Genomic DNA, 19,920 nt, shown 5'->3' with positions numbered 1-19,920 from the left:
CTGGGGAGTCCCATCTCTGGTCTTCTTGATGCTGGCCATCCTAGCAGGTGTGAGGTGCTGTCTCAATGTGGTGTTGATTAGTGCTGGTGAGCAACCATGTGCCCACTGTCCATCCATCTGTATGTCTCCTTTGGAAAAAGTCTGATCAACTCCTCTGCCCATTTTTAAAATTAAATCATTTGGTTTTTGTGCCATGGAGTTATGAGAGTTCTTTCTGTATTTATATTTTGGATATTCACCCCCTATCAGATACATGATTTGCAAATTCTTTCTTCTGTCCTGTAGTTGTCTTTTTCATTTTGTCGATGGAAGAAAGGACTCCTAGCTTGGATCTGAATGAAGTGGAAGCCATTACAAGATTTGCAAACTGGTTTGCAGTTTGACGGGAGCCCTCTGGCTCATTGAGGAATAGACAGTGGGGGCAAGGGTCGGCACTTGCGTGCATGGAGATAATCCATGCGGGAGAGAAGGGGGTGGAACAAAGTGGTCACACGAGGGCTGGTGAGAAGTGGTTGAAATCGGAATATATATTTGACGTCCTTGACATAGTGTATAGAGTGGATGTTTACGGAAGCTGAGGCTGACGCCAACATTCTGGACCAGAACAGCTGGAAGGATGGGTTTCCCAATTTTCTCAACTGTAAATTGATGATAACGCTGCTGCTCTTGCCAAGTGGATTATTGAGAGACTCTGTATTGATCAGGCAGCAGTGGCGTTGTCGGTTCCCAGGCCAGAAGACTCCTCTTCAGGATATAATATTGGGCACTCGTGGTTCAGCCTGTACACAGATGCATCTCCCTACATGCTTTGGAGTTTCTTAAGGATTTGGAGCTGCTTCGATCTTACTTTCTTAAAATACAGGTGACATTTGTAGACGGCTGTATATGTCATGCACTCAGCTAAACCCGTCACGTACATTTCATTTAAGCCTGTAACACACCTCTGAGGAAGAACCTGGCATTCTTACTTAGAGATAAGGAAAGTCTAGGTCCAGAGAGATTAAAAGGAATGTTGCCCACAGTCACTCAGCTATGTGACGGAGCCACAATTTAAAACCAAGTGTGTCGAATTCTAAAGCTTTTTCTCTCAACCGTGGATGCTGTACTGTCCTGCCTCCCACTTCCTTTCTTTGCTCAAAATTGACCAACTTCCTCTCTTGCTCATCAGAGTTCCACCACCTTTTGTAGGAAATACATTCTTTTAAAACTTCTCAGTACCAAGACCGTGAAATATAAAGGTGATGGCGAGACTGCCGTCTTTAACGAGTCGCGCAGGCTCGCCCAGCTGCTCGTTGCCTGCAGGTTACGGCGCGCTTCCTTAAGTGGAGAAACTTACCTGAAAACCCTCCCATTCATAGATTCACGGAGTGTCACCTTTAGAAAGGCTGCATACATGATGGAGTTATAAAAATATTCTTATTGGTTTCTTAATTCTATGATAATTTCATTTTACGTTTTACTATTTGATAGGAAATGAATATTTGGGGGCATGTGATGTGAAGTAGGTATCCACTTGTCTGTCATTTTCCCAAAATTCTGATGACCTGAGCACCTTCCGTGGTTAACAATCCAGCCTTCCCCCTGTGATGTGAGCTGCCAGCTCTGGTGTGTATTACCTCCCAGTCTGACTTTCTCTTTCTGCCTCTCTAATCTGTGTAGCTGGTCTGCCTGCAGCTCACACTCTAGGATTGCACTGTTTCAATGATGTAGCTTTGTAGTATTTTTATCATCTGTCAGTCATCGCCTCTTATTACTCCTATTATTTTCAGAAATTTCCTAAGTACTCTGGGTTTTTCATTTTTCCATGCGAACTTGAGAATCAGCTTATCTGGTGAAACAGATATCCATTGGGATTTTTACTGGGATCTCATTACATTGAAAGATTCATTTAGGAAAAATTTAACTTCTTTGCTATTGGTGGGACTTCCTGGCCAGGATGCGGTATGCTTTGCCACTTCATGTTCCGTAATGGAAACAGTCATCTCAATGATTTCACTGTCATCTCAATGATTTCTTTATAAACGTTTCCGGGTAAGTGAGTTCCTGTGTATTATCTTTTTGTTACTATTATAGTGGCATTTTTACTACTATGTTGGTGTTTTCTTTCATGTACTACTTGTCTGCATTCAGAAAAAATGGTGATTTCTGTTTATTAATCCTGTACTCAATAAGCTAGTAGGATTCTTTGACTCTTCGGTTGATTCTCTGAAGTTTTCACCTGCAAATAATGATAGTTTTAACTTCTCATTTCTCATTTTTTTGCCTCTTTCTTTCTGTCTCTCATCAAATTGGCTGGTGCCTTTGGAGTCATGTTAAAGATTTGTCTTGCTACTAGATATTCGTAGGATACCTGTAGTGTTCCACAGATAAGCGAGACGTGGCCTTCGGAGTTCTGAGATTGTGTGTGCTTGTGCAAATTGTATTATATTTTAAGGTAAAAGCAGGAGTTACATCGTGATGAGAATAGAGGCTGCACTTTATAAAATGCCTGTTCAGGCCTGTGGAGATGGTCCTACGACTTTCTCCGCTGGTCCGTCCTGTGGAGTCGTGGTGATAGGTCCCCACACCTGCCGCGTCTGGGGCCACACGCTCGTGTGTCTGAGGTGTGGGGTTCTTTCACCTGGACTCTCCTGCTATTGTTTTGCTGAAGAGTTTTACAGTGGGGTTTATAAATAAGATTCATCTTATTCATAACATTCGTGTATGTTATTTATGTCTTATCCTTTGGGGTTTAGATGCCAATGTGATTCTAATTTTATGAAGAATTGGCAAACCAGTGTTCTTTTTCTGTGCTCTAGAACAGTCTCCGTGCATTACAGCTGTCAGTTTCTTAAGAATTCCATTTTCCCCGTGATGGTGATTGGGCTCAGTTTTTGCAGTGGGTCCAGTTCTCTGACGAATTTTTTCTGTGATAATTGTTCTCTTGACCCTTCCCTTGTTCCCAGATGCTGGTGTTGGTAATTCGTGCTTTTCTATAAAATAATTCATCCCAGGGCCTCCCTGGGGGCTTAGGGGTTCAAGTCCCAGCGCTATCAAGCTATCTCTGTCTCTGGTGAATCCTCTCACCCCCACACCTCTAGCCTACACCCCAGCTCTTTTTTGCATAAATAAATAAAATAAATCTTTTTTTTTGAAGATTTATTTTTATTTATTTATGCAAGCACTGGGTACAGTCAGAAGCGCGGGAGGGTGAGAGAATTCACCAGAGCCAGAGCAGGGAGCAGAGCAGGCAGAAGAACCGAAGGACACGGCTGAGGGGAGCAGCGGGCGGCAGGAGAGGTCTGCCCGCCATGCGGGACCCTCCTCCGGTGGCCGGGGAGCAGCCGGGGATCGAACCAGCGCTGTAGAGGCTGCGGGCAGCTTCGCAACCCAGCGCTCAACTGCTGCACCACCGGGGAGGCCCTAAAATAAATCTTTTTAAAAAATAAAATAAGTCATCCCAGTTCGATTCTCAGATGCCGCTGGAGTGGGGCCGGGACTCCGCGGTCTCCTGGGTGTCCCCCATGTCCGCCGGCCTCCCCACCACCACGCTGTGCGTTCGTGCTTCTTCCCGTCTTTCTTGGTGATGACGAACAATTTCCTCAGAGAAGCAACCCTTGAATCAATGATCAAGTCTGCATTTAACATTTTGTTAGCTCCCCCCGACTTCAGATGTGTCTCATCCCGGGTACTTCTGCCCAGATCCACTCCGGAGTGACATCTGCACACACACACCTGCTTTCTTCTGGTTCCCACCACCCTGTGAGCTCGTTGATGCTTCAGATACGAGCAGCCTCAAGAAGTTAAACGGCTCACCCCAGACCACATAACTAGACAGAGAAGAAAAAGGGGTGCCCCCTACCCCGAAGCTCATTCCCAGCCTGTCCTGGACATGCACCTGGGCCCCCTAGGCTGCCTGCTCCCTGAGTCCCTTTAGTCACCCCCCAAGCTCCATTCTCAGCCGCTGCAGGTGAGGCTCCAGCGCGGGGTCTGGGCAGCCCCAGGGCACTGACCCAGCCACAGGCCAGGTGCGGCTTCTGTCATGGACTTGCGCTCCCGTCGCACCCTGTGGGCTGCTGGACCGACTCCAGGAAGGCCTCGCCTGGGCTGCAGGCTGTTCAGGTTCAGACCTCACAGCTCCAGGACGGGTCTCCCGTGAGCTGCCTCCTCACAGCAGAGGTGCTAGGACCCTGCTCGGCCTCGGGGCTGGGTCAGACCTTGGTTTCGGGGAGTGGTCGAGACACCCAGGTGTTGGAGGGGGCACGCGACCAGAGCCTGGCCTGTTACCTGTTTTGCAGAAGTGGGACCTAAACCTGGGGGGGCAGGGGTGCCACCCAGATGTGTGTACGCCACCCAGGACCAGGTGGGTAGGACATCTGCCGACCACTTTCTTTCTTGTCAAGTAAACATTTCATTTGCTTTCTTGGAAATGATTTTCAATTGAGAAAAATCAAAGGGGAGGTGCTGTAATCGTTGCCCCTCTTATTTATTTGTACTTGGCTTTTATTTTTTTTAAAAATTTATTTATTTATGCATACAAGAACTGGGGTACAGGCCAGAGATGCAGAGGCTGAGAGGATTCACCAGAGACAGAGCAGGGAACAGAACAGGTGGAGTAACCGAAATCCACTGCTGAGAGGAGCAGCGGGGAGACAGGAGAGGTCTGCTGTGCCATGTGGGTCTGTCGTGGACTCGTGCTCCCATTGTGCTACCCATGTGGGTAGCTCCCTGGTCAGGCATCGAACTTGTGCTGTAGTGGCTGTGGACAGCTTTATAGGCTGTGTCTCAACCACTTGCACCACCAGGGAGGCCCTGTACTTGGCTTTTACATATTAATTTTGCCACCTGCCATTTGCCTTTGACACAGAGCTGATTGGACAGATGACACCCACCAGCTGAGTTGGGTGCCAGCCTCATGGGGGTGAGCTGATTGTATCTCAGCCTTGACCCTCTTACCTGCATTGCAACGGGGTGCGGGGCCACGCGCAAGGCCAAGCCTTGATGTCGTGAGTTTTGCATCAAAGTCTGCCTGGAGGGAGAGAACCTCGCTTAGGCCAACAACAAGCATTTTGAATTCTGAATCGCTTTCAGCCGAGCCACAAGCTTCTCCTAAACAACTAGTCCTTAGAATCAAAGCACAGTTCCTGGATTTGCCCGCGTTCCCAGCAGCCATCATCTGGATTTGAGATGTGACATCTCCATATAATACCAGACCCTGTTACTGCTAACCGTGAAATGGTGGCATTTCGCTGGAGGAAGAAGGAAAAATGAAAGACTTAAGCTGGAGCGTGAAGGATTAAACTTGTTGTAAGGAAGAAATTGCTGGACGTGAGGGTTGTCCTCGCTAGAGCGAGTGTCAGTGGAGGCCGGGCCGGTCGCTGCCGCACGCCTTGAAAGACGTCGTGTTAGATTTTATTACCAAGAAAGTACAGTCGGCACTAAACTGGGAGGTTTACTCTAAACCGTGGGTCTTCAGTTCTGTTCATTTTTATGTTCCGGCTTAGAGAGGGCAACTCTCTTTCACTCTTCAGCTGCTTCTGTTCAGGCCCTGCCGACGGGGCTCAGCGAGATCCGTGCATCCCCAGACCTTGGTTTCTTCCCACAGCCTGTCGTCCTCGCCCTGTCTGACCTGTCCTCATGCCTTCGGGTTCTGCCCTGGAGGTGCCGCCTCCATCTACTGGCCCGGGCTGCTGGGCCTCGGGTCAGTGCCCACGAGCCCTGGGAATGCAACCGTGACCCCAAACCCACGGTGTGGGCCCACGAGGGCATTGGCCCTGCCTGGTCGGGCTTCCTGACCGCTCTCAGGGACGTGCTCGCTCCCTCCGTCAGCACCACCCACACGCATTGCCCGCAAGCACGCGGCGTGGGCACCCAGCGTGGGTGCGGGAGTGCACGGGCTCTGTCTCCATGTTTCCATGTGAGCCTTTCCTTTGAGAAGCCCCAGCTGGACATCCTGTGGGGCCTGCTTGGGGTGGGGGAGGTGCGGAAGGTGAGTGGCAGAAAGGCTGCAGGGCAAACGGGCCAGGAATTGTAAATCAAAGAAAGTGTCTGTGCCCACCTGGTATTTTCCCTGATGAACTTTCTTTGGTTTTTTTGGTTTGGTTCTTTTTTTTTTGCTGTAACAAACTATGAGGCCCTCCTGCCACCTGGCAACACCCCGTGGCTGTCTCTGTCCTTCCACCTGTGAGGTGAGGTCCCTGTCTTGTCCCCTGCGCCAGGGAGACGCTGGTCCCGGGCAGGTCCCGGATCCAGGAACCAGTGGGCTGCGGCGGGGAATATTCTTGTGGCCTCCCGCCACGGCTCGCTTTCTGGGGGTCTGTGGATGCCGAGGAACATCGGTGCTTTTCTCTCTATGTTGCTTGGGCAAATGCGTACTGAGCCCTGCTGGGCCCTGCGGCCGTGTGGGGACAGGTGAGAGGCCGAGAGCTTCACGGCTCCCCTCCTAGCAGGAGAGAGAGGGAAGAGGGGCAGCATGTGTGTGCCAGGAGACCGCCTGGGACCCACGAGGGACGAGCTCTCATCCAGCTGGGGTGCAGGGAAGGCTGCCGGGGGGGTGATGCCGCTGCCTGGCTGGCAGGCCTGAGCAGAAGGAGTTAGAACAGAGGGCATCAGGCAGAGGACACAGGGCTGAGCTTTGCAGCCTGGCCTGGGCAGGCAGCAGGCTGTATGCCTCGGGGCACGCTCTGTGGGAGTGGGGTGAGGGGTGACTCAGCACAGTGCCCCCGTAAACACGGCCGAGCACATCTGGTGCCCTGAGCACCCAGCTAAGAGCATGGCCTGCCCCGTGAGCCACAGGAGCCCCTGGCTCCCTAGGCAGGACGCCAGCTCTGGGGAGAGGTGTCAGGCCGCCCTGGGCCTGGAGGGCGCTCCCCAGCAGCGCCACAGTGCAGAGTTTAGGCCAAGATTTGGGGGGAAGAAGCCCCGAGGTCTGAGGCCAGGCCTGTGAGTGTGAGTCTGTCTGTGGCTGAACATGGTCCTCAAAGCAAAGACCCCTTGTCCTAGAGAAGCGAGGGGGCCAAGGGCAGAGCTGGGCGGGAGGCAAAGGGGCGCCGCCCGCCTTCTGCAAGAGGGTGAGGCCCACGCGGGCTTGACGGGACCGCGGAGACAGGGAGTCTTGGGCGCCTGTCTGTTTCCTCGGAGGAGAACGCTGAAGACTCCCGAATGAAGAGCTCAAGTGATGAAACACACCTCCTTCCTATTGAGTGGGACTTTCATAAATTGCCCCCCGTATCACATGCATTATTTAATTTGTTTGAGATGGAGGGCATTTCGCGGGATGTATAAATCCATGGAAATTTATTAAGTCTCGACAAGCGTTATTGAATGTTAGATTAAGTTTTTCAAATGGGCAAATGTTGGATGGTTTAAAATTATTAATTAATGCGTAACATTAAATACCAATAAATTGCACCATATATTTATGAACTATCTTTGATATCATTAAATATACATATCAGGCAATAAATCTATCCCCTTCTATAAATTGTTTCTGAGCCTAGGTGAGTTTGGGTTCGGTGGTTGGGGGCGGGACGAGTCTTGTTGGATGTCGAGGGCCCCGGGCGGTACCCAGGAACGAGGGGCCTGTCCTGTTCGTTTCCATTGTTCCTGTGGTGTCAGATGCGGAACCAAGGGGGGACAGTGGCTGCTGGCGACCTGAGGGTGGCGGCTGACAGCTTCTGCACACCTTGATGTCGTTACCACATCACCACATCAGCCACTGAATGGACAGCGGCCATTAGCTGAGGGCCTACTGTGCGCCCTGAGAGCAGCTCGGGCGGCTGACACTGCAGGTGCTGAGAGCACCCAGGTGGCCAGGCTCCCCGGCTCTGCGGCTGGCTGTGCATTGGCGCCTCCCAGGGAGCTTAGAGGAGGTGGGAGACCTGCACCCACCCAGAGACTGGCATGCCCCAGGTCCTCGATGGATGATTTTTATGTGCAGTGAAGGCGTGGGAACCACTGCCCTAGCCCTGTGCTTCTCCAATGTCAGAATGTGAGACAATCACCCCAGGGGCTCGCTGTCCCTAGGTTCTCGGGTGCAGCCCTGAGGGCAGGGCCTGAGGACTTGCACCTGTAACAAATATCAAGGAGATGCGAACATGCGGGAGGGATGTGCTTGGAGCGCGAGGACCAGGCAGGCCAGGGTCTTGAGGGGGTCCGTGAGCAGCAGCAACGGCAGCTTCTTCTGGGGACTTGTCAGAAATACACACTCCTGGCCCCACCCCAGGCACACAGATCTGAAACTCAGGGTGCAGGGGGAGCAGCACAAGCTGATGGGTTTAGCTACACCCCAACTAATTCCGAGGCACTCTGAGGTCCAAATGCCTCGCTGTGGAGCTTCTGGCCCAGCTGCGGCGAAGGGGTCCTGGCTCTCTCCCGGCTGGGCTGGGAGGGCAGCTGCACCCCAGGAGCGCTGGTGCGGGAGGCGCACGTCTTGGGCGCAAGAGCCGCGCTGCTCCCGGCGGAAGCGCCCTGTCTTGGCCCGGCCAGATGCCTCGCCAGCTTCCCTTCCCGCCTCGACTGTCGGAAGCAGGAACGTCTGCTCATGGTTCTCGCCTTCGTGTTCTGTGCGGACTAAGAGTTAAATCGCCAAATCCTGTCAGACAGCCGTCGGTTGCCCTGGCAACACCCTGCAGCTGCCGGAAAGAGACTGAGCTCCCAGGCACCCCCCCATCCCCGCCCCCCAGTCTCAAGTGAGCCGTTTGCTGTCTTGGTTTTCCTCCTTGAAGGAGGGGAATCTGGAACTGCTCCCACAGGCCCCCCGAGTGCCTGGGATTTCCGGGGGTCACCACGCTCTTTCCTCCCACCTGCACTCAGGCAGCAGCTGGGTGTGTGTGCCAGGCCCTGCGCCGTGCGTCCCTGTCAAGGGCAAACCAGGCAACCCCCGCCTCCAGGCGGCCCAGGGAAGCCGGCCTCCCTAGCAGGAGCTCTGTTCCCCGTGCTGGAGGCAGGTCGCGGGTCCCCAGCCCCAGCCCGCCTGGCAGCTCAGTGCCCTGTGCTGGGTTTTCTCAGAGCGGGAGGGAAGGGCTTGGGACCGACCGACCTGTGCCCAGCGCACCGGGGATCTGCGGCCTGGGAGCCAGAGCTTGCTGGTGCAGGGCCCTGGGCAGGTGGCGTCCTCAGCAGGATGCCAGGGGCGCCAGGCCCCGGCCCCTTCCAGGAATTGGGAAGGGAAGGAGCAGTAAGGAGCAGGCTTTACCACCCCACCCGCCCCGGCAGAGGGTTGACCACAGGTTTTACGGGGCTCTGGAACGCTGGCCAAGGAAACTGAGTCACAACGCAGTCTGATGGGCCGGGGCGCCGGGGACGCGGGCTTCCGGGGAACTGCAGTGTCAGCCCAGGCTCCGCCTTTGCTTCGGGGGGGGGGGGGGGCGGGCAGGGCTGAGCATAGATGGAGCCTCGCGCCTCCACCCGATGGGAGCTGCAGGTGGTTGGAGCTGTCTGGGAGCCTCACTGGGGCTTCTTTTTATCCTCAAGAACAGGAGGGTGTCCGGATGCCCCTGAAGGCTGAGGCGTCACTTCCCCCACCTGGGATGGGGCTGACAATTTGGGCGCCGCAGAAGTGCTGTGGGATGCTCGCACCAAAGCCGGATGCAGAACTGAGTTGCATCATGCAATTAAATAACCTTCCGTTGTCTGATGACATTAAGCTTCGGAGAAGCATTTAACTTAGAGTTCGCGTTGTCTTGCCTCTTAAAGATGATTGAAAACAAGTGTCCTCCATGCCTGCAGGACCCCTCCCGCCCCGGCTCCCCCACCGAACAGCCCAGAATAGAGCAGGATGTCAAGATGCCTTTGGTTGTGCTTCAGAGAACAGCACTGGTGGGAGAAGGTGCTTGGCCCCCCTCCCCTCAGTGAAGGGGCAGCTTTTCCTCTCCGGCCCACGGTGCTGTGTAATTAGACACGCGTGTGCGTGACTGCAAGAGCCCCCATTTTATTGTCCGTGGACTAAGGGTGATTCCTGTGACCTTTGGCTTGGCTGGCCACACCCGCAGCCCCCCTTCTTTCCTGAGTTATGTCCCTAGGACAGCAGTTATCTCCCTAGGACACGCATCTTGCCCCCCCACCCACCCCTTTTGGAATTTTGCCGATAGCCCGTCAGCCACCCGGCTTATCTGCAACAAGAACCAGGGAGATCGTCTTGATTAATAACTTGGATCTTGCAGTTTTACTCTTTGAATCTTACTGGGGGGCTTCCCTTTGTATTTAGGAAACACCCAACTTCTGTGGGCTGCTGAGATCCGGTTGCTTTCTCCTCTGACCTCATGACCGGCCGCCGTGCCTCAGCCATCCTGACTTCCCAGGGCCTCTGCCCTCCCTCTGCCCAGCGCTTCTGACCCTGGACCTCTGCATGGCTGCTTCCTCTCCCATCATACAGCTCCCGGGGGAAACGTCCTTCCTCGGGGAGGCTTCCCTGACAGGCCAGTCCCTCCACCCCAGCTGTCACGCCTGGCCATCACGGTCACCTGGCCCAGGAGGGTTTCCTTGTGGCTCTCAACGTTGATTTGCAAATGTGTTTCTTTCTCACCTACCTCTAGGAAGCCAGCCTGCTTCCTCCTACAGCGATCCCTGCCGCAGAGCGGGCCCTTAAATATGTGTTGAGGAGTAGATGGGTGAGTAGTTGGGGGGAGGTGAAATTTCAGACTTTGGGGTGGTGGGGTTTTGCATCAGCCCTGAGCTCCTGATGCTGTGATCTTGGACAAATCTGTTTGCTTCTCTGAGCCGCCTCTTCCTTATCTGTAAATTGAGAACACCCCACTGCCCCTCCCCACAGACTGTGCTGGGGAATCAAGTAAAATAACCCCACAGAAGTGTCAGGCTGCCTCACAGGGATGTTCATTCTTCCTGTCTAGTGGGGGTGCAGGATTCTTTGTGATCAGAGGAGAGGCCTCAGCTCTCACTGAGTTGGGGTCCCCTGCCCTAGGGCAACTCACGCATCTTCCCAGGACGGGGTGCAGGGGCACTGCCTGTGAGACCGCTGATGCTCATGGCTTAATGGAGTTGAAGTTCCCCTTGACATTGGAAAGAGACTAGACCTGAACCCACCTGCCTAGGAAGAGACCTCCGCGAACTCCAATCAGAAGGAGGGAGGGCTTTGTCAGGGCGGTTGGAGGTAAGGTCAGGACAAGGCTGAGATGGGACATGCCAGGGCACACAGTCGCGGAGACCATCACTTTGAGGTGTGTGTGCACCTGAGCGTGTGTGCCTCATGGCCTCACCCTACTCTGCATCCTGGTCACCGGAGCTCATGTTTGGAAAGGGCCATCGAGAACTACCTCCCACCTGGGATTCCTCCCAGAATGTTCCAGCCATGAGAACACAGAGGGAGGAAAGGGCCATACCTGAAATCCCCTGTCATACCTGAACTCACCTGTCATACCTGAATCCAGGTGAGGGCCCAGAGGAGAGTCCCACTCCACAGGGGCTGACTCCTCTCCTCTCCCTCCTGTCTTTCCTGATTCTGGGACTAGGGACTGATTGCTGTGAACCCTCCACATCGAGTTGGGGGCTTCCTAATCCCCACTGGACGGTGTTTGGAGGCAGATCCTCTGTGAGGCAACTGCATTAGATGAGGTTGTGCGGGCGGAGCCCCCAGGATAGGCTGTCCTCATGAGAGGCAGAGACCAGAGCTCTTTCTCTGCCGGAGAAGCCCCCGTGTGCACATCAGGAGAGGCCTCACGAAGAGCCGGGCCCGCCAGCACGTGACCTTGTGCTTCTGCCTACAGAACAGACATGAACGTCCATCTGAGGCTCTCAGTCATGTTTTTGTTCGGAGCAGCCTGAGACCCTGGGCAGGGCCTGCCTCCCCATGAAGCCTGCGTCACCCTGTTTCCCCGACTCGGGCCCAAAGAACAACTTCCCCTCTTTCCTGGGGTCTCCGTGCCATGCTCCCTGCAGCACAGGGACAGGACAGGCCTAGAGAGACCTTCAGCCCATCCTGAAGGGCCCTGGTCACACACATCCTTCTCTGCATGAGCCCACGCTGGGGGGCCACGAACGAGCAGGTGCCCTAGGAGACCCAGGGGCCTGGAGAGGTGGTTTGGGGCCCAGGGTCCATGCCACACCCCGGTGGCAGGAGCCCTGGAGAGAGGGGACCCCACTCCTGGGTAGGCCGGACCCGGTTCCGTGCCACCTGCTTCTCGTTAGAGCAGATGTGGATTCGGCACAAGAGGAGAAGCCCATCCCCAAAGAAGTGACGCCCCAGGCCTCGGCCTGAGCCCCACAGCGGGTGACAGCGTGGAAGGAGGTCATCCTGCCTGCTCTGTTTTCCCCTCCAATGGCCCCGTGGCCCTCGGGAGCCTCATTCCTTCCCAGGACAGAGAAGCCAGAGCAGGTCACTCCACTCCAAGAGCGTGGTCATGGCCTTCATCAGCCAGAGGCCCAGGCTGCCCTCTGTCGGGACGGCCACGCTGGCTCAGGTGGCAGCCCCAGCCTCGCCCCTCCTCGGCGACTTCAGAAGCAGGCTCGCCCCTCCGGGGTGACAGAGGCTACCCACGTCCCTGTCAGGCCAGAGGGTGTCCAGGCCGAGCTGACCCTGCCCAGAGGAGCTCTCGAGACCCTCTGGGGGAACAGCGTCGCCCCCAGGGAGCTGCCTGTCACCTCTGATGTAAGCATGTGAAGCACAGTGAAAAGCAAGAGGCGCGTCCTAATCCCATAATCACATTAGTGCCGGCTGCAGAGAGCCAGCGGGGCCGGCAGCCGGCGCAGGGCACGCGCCTCTCCCGCGGCGCCTTGGTGTCCGTCCAGACAAGCATCAGGCCTCGCAGAGGGGCCGTCTGGAGGGGCCACGTGGAGGCTATTTTGAGATTTAGGGTGAGAGAAGCCGCAGTAGGAGCCATTTAGACCTTCTGGCCTCGTGCATCGGAGGGAAACTGAGGCCCAGAGAAGTCTGGTGCCCCGCAGAGTCACACGGCACGCAACAGACCAGCGCCCTTCCCCACCTCTGTGGGTCTCTCCTTTGTAAATCTGGTTTAGTAGATTTAGAAAACATCAACATGGAGCTCATGTTTAATTAATGTTTAGTTAAATCTAGCACCGTTCACTAGGTTTTAACAGTTAATAAAGGAGTCATAATATTGGGGACTGTTTTGAGATTGGGTAGACTTGTCGGCTTTTAATTTGGTTTAATGTAAGTTCCTGGACCAAAAACAACCGATTCTGATCTGCAGGGACTTGCAGGTGGGAGGAGAGCCCTTTAGGGGCTGGGGAGCGTCCCAGATTGGCCCCTGGTCTCCCACTGGGGGTGGAATGGGGAGCAGGCCAGAGGAAGTGAGATGGGGCTTCAGAGCAGGGAGTCAGCCCCTCCCAGGGTGCCGTCCCGGTCGACTGCAGACCCCTCGCATCTCCTTCCTGCTGGTGCCCGCGGCCCCGTCCCTGGGGGCCTGGGAGGCCACCAATGTTGACACTTGGTCCCCCAGTCCCTGGGCCCCGTCACTGCCAGGGGGAGCAAGCAGGCAGGGGCCACCCCGAGTTTGGCTTCTCAAAGATCCCTCCCAGACAAGGGTCTTGCCAGGAGGGGAGCATCCTTCCTTCTGACGGGCACGCCGATGTGGGCGAGGCCCTGCCTGTGTCTGAGAAGCGGAAGGCCGTTGAACTCCAGACCCCAGTCTCCCCCAGTCTGGCTGCGGGGGTGCAGGTCTGCTGGCCACAGTTAATGTTGCTTGCACTTTATCACGCGCGGGAGGTCTGGGAGGTCTGGGGCTTCCCTGCCTCCAGTGCATAAGTGCTCCCCTTGTTCCAGCAGTGTCTCCCCGTGCCGCAGTGATGAAGGTGTGTACGTGGTCTTAGACGTAACACTGCCCATGCTTAACAGGCCACGGTCAGCTGGGACAGCTCCACGTGCCCCGGGAAGCCAAGAAAGCCGCGTGACTTGCCCCTGTGGGATTAGCCTTGTGTGACGCTGCTTTGTTGCGGGGTCTGGCACACAGCCCCAGCCCCGCGGTGCCTGCGCTGGCTCCTGCCCTTTGGTGTCCTGGGCCCACCTCCCTTCCGTGGCGCCTGCCACTTTCTCTGGAAAGGCCCCTGCATGGCGGGACTCCTGTGCTTGCTGGCTCCACAGCCCAGACTCGAGCCAGTGTGGTGTCTGCCCCTCGCGCCCCTTGCATCTCCCCACGACAGTGGCCTGGCTCTCCGGGGGTGTGGGCACAGACTGGCCTCCAAATGCAAGTTACTTCCCACCCCAGGAGAAGACCCCAGGGTTCCGGGCGGAGGTGAGACACGGCCTGAGCACATACCTCTTCCTCCTCCAGTGCAGGTACCGGGCGCAGGGCCAGCGCTGTCCCTAGGCTAGGCCTGCACTGTCCCCACAGAACCCACATGCCAGCTGGGGAGGGGGTGCGGCTGCAGGAAGCCACTGGGCAGCTGGACAGAGACCATGAGACCAAATAGCCAAAATTGTTTTGGCTATTCTAGTTCCTTTGCCTTTCCACATGAAGCTTAGAATATGCTTTTCTAGCCTCCAGAAAGTTCCGCTGGAATTTTTGTTGAAATTGTGTTAAATTTATGGATCAATTTGGGGAGAAATGTCATTACTTTGCAATATCATGAGTACTCGGTGCATGACCCCAGTGTGCCTATCACTGAGGATTTCTTTTGTTGTCATTTAGTAGCCTTAGCATACAAACCCTGTACGCTTTGTTAGATTTCTTTCTAAGCATTTCATTTCATTGCAGTGCATTTAATTGGCATATATTATTAACATTTCAATTTCTAATCCGAATGTTTTATGGGCACAAGTTGTGACTGGTCTATAGGAAAACACTTGATTTTTATATTCTGACCTTATGAGACTTAGATAAACTTACCAATTAGTTCTTTTTTTTTTAAGGGTCTTTTTTTTAATAAAAGATTTACTTTATTTATTTATACAAGCACTGGGTACAGTCAGAAGCGCAGGAGGGTGAGAGGATTCACCAGAGACAGAGCGGGGAGCAGAACAGGCAGACTGATGAAATCCACTGCTGAGGGGAGCAGCGGGCACGACAGGAGAGGTCTTCGCGCCATATGGGACCCTCGCCGGCCTGCCGGGGATTGAACCGGTGCTACTGAGGCTGCAGGCAGCTTCACAGCCCGGTGCTCAACCGCTGTGCCACCCAGGAGGCCCTTTACCAATTAGTTCTATGAACTTTTTTGGTAGATTCCTTCACATTTTCTACCTAGATGGTTGTGTCACTTACAAATAGGGTGAACTTTGCTTTCTCCTTGGCTTTTGGTATATACTTTCTTTCTCTCGACTTGTGGTGTGTCTGAGGCTTCTAGTTTGATGCGGAACAGGAGCTGCATACTTTTGCCTTGTTTCTGATCCTGAAAGGGAAGCATTCATTCTTTTATCCTTACACATGACATTAACTGTGGGTTTTTGTAGGTGTCCTTCATTAATATCAGGGTAAGGAGGCCCTCTTCTATTCTAGCTGCTGGGAGTTCTCTTTTTAAATCATGAATGATCTTGACTTCTGTCAAATATATTTTTTCTGTAGCAATTGATATGATGTGTGGTTTTTCTTATCAATAGATTTGATTACATTGATTGTTTTTTTGATTATCGAACCAGCCTCAGATAAAGTGCAGTCGGCTATGGTTTATCATTCTTTCTGTATAGCACTGGATTGGATTTGCTGGTATTTTATTGAGGATTTTTGTGTCTGTGTTTATAAGGGATATTGTTTGTACTGTTACTCTCTTGTGCAAGACTTGTCTAGCTTTGGTATCAGGGTAATGCTGGTCTCATAAAGTAACTGAAAAAGTCTCTCTTTAATATTCTGTTAAAAAAGTATGTGGAATTGGTGCTTTCTACTTTAAATACTTGGTAGCCATCATTACTCTTTTTCTAAAAGAAAGTTTTCTGACCTTCAAGCCACACAACGCCTGGACTCAGCCCTGTTTGGGACTCTGAGGGCAGGTTCACTGCAATGGGAAGTCTCAAAGTGCCATTTCTGAGAATGTCATGGGAAATGCAGGGGATTGTGGGACTGCACTGTGGGACCAGACTGTGAGCCTGTTCAGCCTCCTGCCCCTGCAGAAATTGCAAGCAGAGCCATGGCTAACACCTGCCCCACCACCATGGGCAACGTAGTTTGGGCCAGGCTGTCTCTGGTCTGCCCGACCCATGACTGGCTGTGTGATCTGGGGCAATCACTTGGCCTCTGTGAGCCTCCAATTAACCAGTGGGGAAAGGAACCCCGACAACTGTGTCTCCTTCAAAGGGCTGGCGTAGGGGCGGCTCGAGGGCTCTCCCAGAGCAGGTGTCAGGAGGCTTAAACAAAGGAAGGGGAAGAGACAGAATTGGGAGGAGAGAAAGCAGAGTAGGCTGCAGGAGGGCCAGGGAGAGCCCCTGGGCTGGGCAGTAATCACTGCCCCTGAGACTATCTCACTTGAACCCCTGGGATCCTCTTGGGGTGAGCTTGCCTGCCTTCATTTGTCCAGCATGCCCTGGGGGTCCTTCTCTAGAGAAGGAGACTCAGGCACAGGGTGGCTAGGAGATAGGTCAAGGAGACACAGTCTCCTTGGAGGAGGACCCAGGGGCTTGGGGCAAACTGCTTTCCCAGGCTGGCGCAGGGACCCTACAGGCAAAGGGTCTGCCTTGGAGCAGGTGTGGGAGGAGCTGACGTCCTGCCTGGAGCCAGGTGGCTGGCTTGAAGCCCTGCTCCACGCTCGCTTAGCTGGACAAGCCAGGGCCATTTCTTAACCTCAGGCCTCCCGGCTTCACGAGCTGGCTGCCAGGATTCTATGAGGCCATAGCGCGCCGTGGCCGTGGGAGCACCGCGCAGACACCAGCCTTTCCAAGAGCCTGAGCAGGCCTCAGCGAAGGGCCAGGCGGGGACAGCAGCCAGCCGCCCTCAGCCGCGAGGCCCAGCCCGCAGTGACTTCCTGCGCTGGGCCCAGCACCTGCCGCCCCGAGGCCCAGGAGGGAGCCCTGGGACAGGAAACCAAGCCCAGGCAGGGCATTGGGGTGTCTGCCTCCTGGTGAAGGGGCGCCTCCTGGAACCCGCCAGGAGGGTCTGTGGGGCAGAGCCGGTGCCTTCCTGCAGGGGCTCCTGGCAGACCGGGCCCAGCGCTGCCGCAGCGAGGCCGGGGATGAGATCACCGCGAGCCGGCCCGGCCGCTTGGGGTCTGGCGCCACCTGGTGGCCACGGCCAAGGTCGTCCGCGCCGGCCGGGCAGCCGTGGGCGCTGAGGTCACCTGCGCCCGCCGCGTCCTGGGCAGTGCCCGGCTGTCCGCGCCCAGGCCGTGAGGATGGACGGAGAGGCGGGCGGGTGGGAGGAGGCAGGCGCTGCGGCAGGAAATCCTGGGCCGGCCTCTGGGCTTCGGCTTCCACTGCAGGGAGAGGCTCGAGGCCCCGGGAGGAGCGTCAGGTGTGGGGTCAGCCCCGCCGGCTCTGTCTGGCCTCGGCGTCCCTCTGCTGCCCCCCGGGCCGAGAGGCCCTGCCCGCGCATCCCGCCCCTGCCCTTTCCTCGCCTCGCCCCGCGATGCGTGCCCAGAGGACATCAGGCTTGGCCCTGGGCAGACTGGGCGCTGCGGGCTCCTGGCCTGCCTTTGCCCTGCCGAGGTGGCGGGGATCTGGGGCGCGGGGCAGGCGTGGCTCTGCCATGGACTCATTCCTCCGCCCCTGACCGCCTTGCGAGCTGGACCCGCGGAGCCTGGGGTCCGAGTGGACCCCTGAAAAGAGCCAGAGCTGTGGGCTGGTCTCCGGAAGTCTGTGCCGCCCGTGGTGGGGCTGAGGTGAGCTGAGCCCCTCTGAACCCGGGCTCCCTGGCACCCAGGCTCGGGGGACACAGGGCTGTCGAGGGGGCTGGCCTGGAACGTGACCCCACCCCTGCACCTCAGGGCCCCTGCGCCCAGGCCGCGGCATCTGACGCACCCCCTGCCTCCTCGCCCCTCCTGCGTGCTCAGCCCCTCCCCTGGCGCCTCCGGGCCCAGGTCATCTTTGTGGGGGCCCTTGTCCGGCTGGGCCTCCCCTCAGCCGCGCTTTCCTACTGCGCTCCTCTCCCTCCCCTCCTGCCGACCCCTCTCTGCACCTGCGGGTCTGTCCACCTGTCTCTCCGCCTGTCTCTCTCTGTGTCTCTGCTCAGGGGCCCCATGCCAGGCCATCAGGTCCAACACCCCCTGCCCTCGCCCAAGCCCCTCCCTGGACCTCTGCGTCTGGGAATTTACAGGAGCCCCAGAGCGGCCTGGACCCTTGGGGAGTGTCACCACCAGCAAGTGGCAGAACCAGGCAGCGTCAGGATTTGGGGCTTCATTTCACCTGAGCCTCGATTCCCCTGTGTGTGAAACGGCCATAGCCAGACGAGCCCCACAGGCGTGAGGGGCCCCGGAACACCACTGGCGGGGGAGGTGTATGGGGGGGTAAAGCGACTGGCCCTCCCAGTCAGTAAGACTCTGCAGGGCCCCCCAGCCCCCGCCCCCTCCCCGCATGCCAGCCCCTGGGTGGCCCCTGCAGAGCCCAAAGGCCCTTAGGAAGCTGAAGAGTCACCCAGTCTGGTTCTCAGCCGGCGGCCACACCCTACTCTGACCCACAAGGGTCACTCGGGGGCTCCGAGTCGCCCCAAGGTCCACCCTGGGGCGCCGTCCATGTGGCCATTGCGTGTCAGTGCCCTGGAGGGGGTACTTTCTGGGGCTCGGAGGGCAGATTCTCTGGCAGCCCTCACTCCTGATACGTGTGCTGCGCGCCGCCTCTGATCTGGCGCCTGGCTGCCGGGACCCCTATCCGGCCCCCAGTTCCCTTGCCCCCACGGGAAAATAGAGCCCTTCTCGGGAACCCCTTTGAGGGGCAGCCCCTATGTTTGCTGCAGATGTGGGTGCAGCCATCTGCGTGGTGCGTGACCCCCGGGGATCCTCCACCCGGGGGGCCACACTCTTCCTCCCACTTGCGTCGGCGCTGGGGGAGGCATGGGGAGCAGGCGCGCTCGCGAGCCCCGACAGGAGAGACACCCGGGGAGGCCGAGGACGGGGCGCAGAGCAGGGGCCGGTGGCCGGGGGGGGGGTTTGGAATTTATTCCAAGCACCACCGGCAGCCCAGGGCGTGACGGGCGCGTGTGTGTGATTGTCAGAGGACACTGGCATGGGCACTGGGGAGAGCCGCTGGGCTGGGCGCCCAGTGAGAGGACTTGCCCTTCTCGCCGGGCAGGAAGTGGAGTGTGCCACCGAGTGGTCCCTGGGACCCCCGAAATGAAAGGGTGCGTGCCCTGACACTGGGCCCTGCCTGTGACTCTTAGCGCGGAAGGTCTTTAGCAGGGTCCGTGTGCCTGGGGGAGAAGAGGCGATATTCTGAGTAATAGTTTCCCACAAAAGCCCCCAAATGACCCGTCCCCTGTGGGCGAAGGCCCAGTCAAACGGGGTGGCCCAAAGCAGGGCCACTGAGGCCCGAGAGCTTGTTGCAAATCTAAGGCACCTTCTGACAGCAAGAAAGGCCTCAGGCAAGCCTGGGACAGAAGGAGCAAAATCAAGTTCAAATCAAAATAACAGCGGCTCAGGACAGCCTCCCGCCTGGGGAGGCGCCCCAAGTCCCTGGGTGCAAGTCAAAGCCGGAGAAGCAAGCGCCCCGAGGCCCCACCTTCTGTGTTATAGAGCTTCCCCCGCCACTCTGCACCCCCGCTTCCCGGTAGCCAGTCCAGTGCGGCTGCATGTCAGTGGGGGGCGCGAACCCCGTTCCCTCCCCTAGCAGAGGCAGCAGGCGGGGACCAGGCTGGCAGTGGGGTGAGCTCCCCTGTGTGCTCCTGGCAGGCCCTGGGAGAGCACGTCTTACTTTACAGAGCAGCAAACTGCGGCCGGTGGGGGGAGGACCTGCCTGGGGTCACCTGCGGGCCAGACCCCTTTCGGACCCGCCCCCGCCCCACAGGCCCCAGAACCCCTAGCGCCATCCCAGCGTCTGGGGGCCCAGCGGGAGGATGTGCACGCAGGCGGCTCCTGCCGGCCGACGGGCCCTGCAGCCCGGCCGCCCGCCATGGC

General features: G+C 56.6%; 1 protein-coding gene across 1 annotated transcript in view; it reads left to right on the top strand.

Moving 5' to 3' along the window:
* The window catches only part of XKR6 (XK related 6), a 171,441-nt gene that overhangs the window by 137,061 nt on the left and 14,460 nt on the right, over positions 1 to 19,920 (top strand).

Source organism: Talpa occidentalis, unplaced genomic scaffold (genome assembly GCF_014898055.3).
Source record: "Talpa occidentalis isolate TD23 unplaced genomic scaffold, MPIMG_talOcc4v2.1 talOcc4.4, whole genome shotgun sequence".
Classification (NCBI taxonomy): Eukaryota; Metazoa; Chordata; class Mammalia; order Eulipotyphla; family Talpidae; genus Talpa; species Talpa occidentalis.
This window is presented reverse-complemented; position numbering and strand designations above follow the sequence as displayed.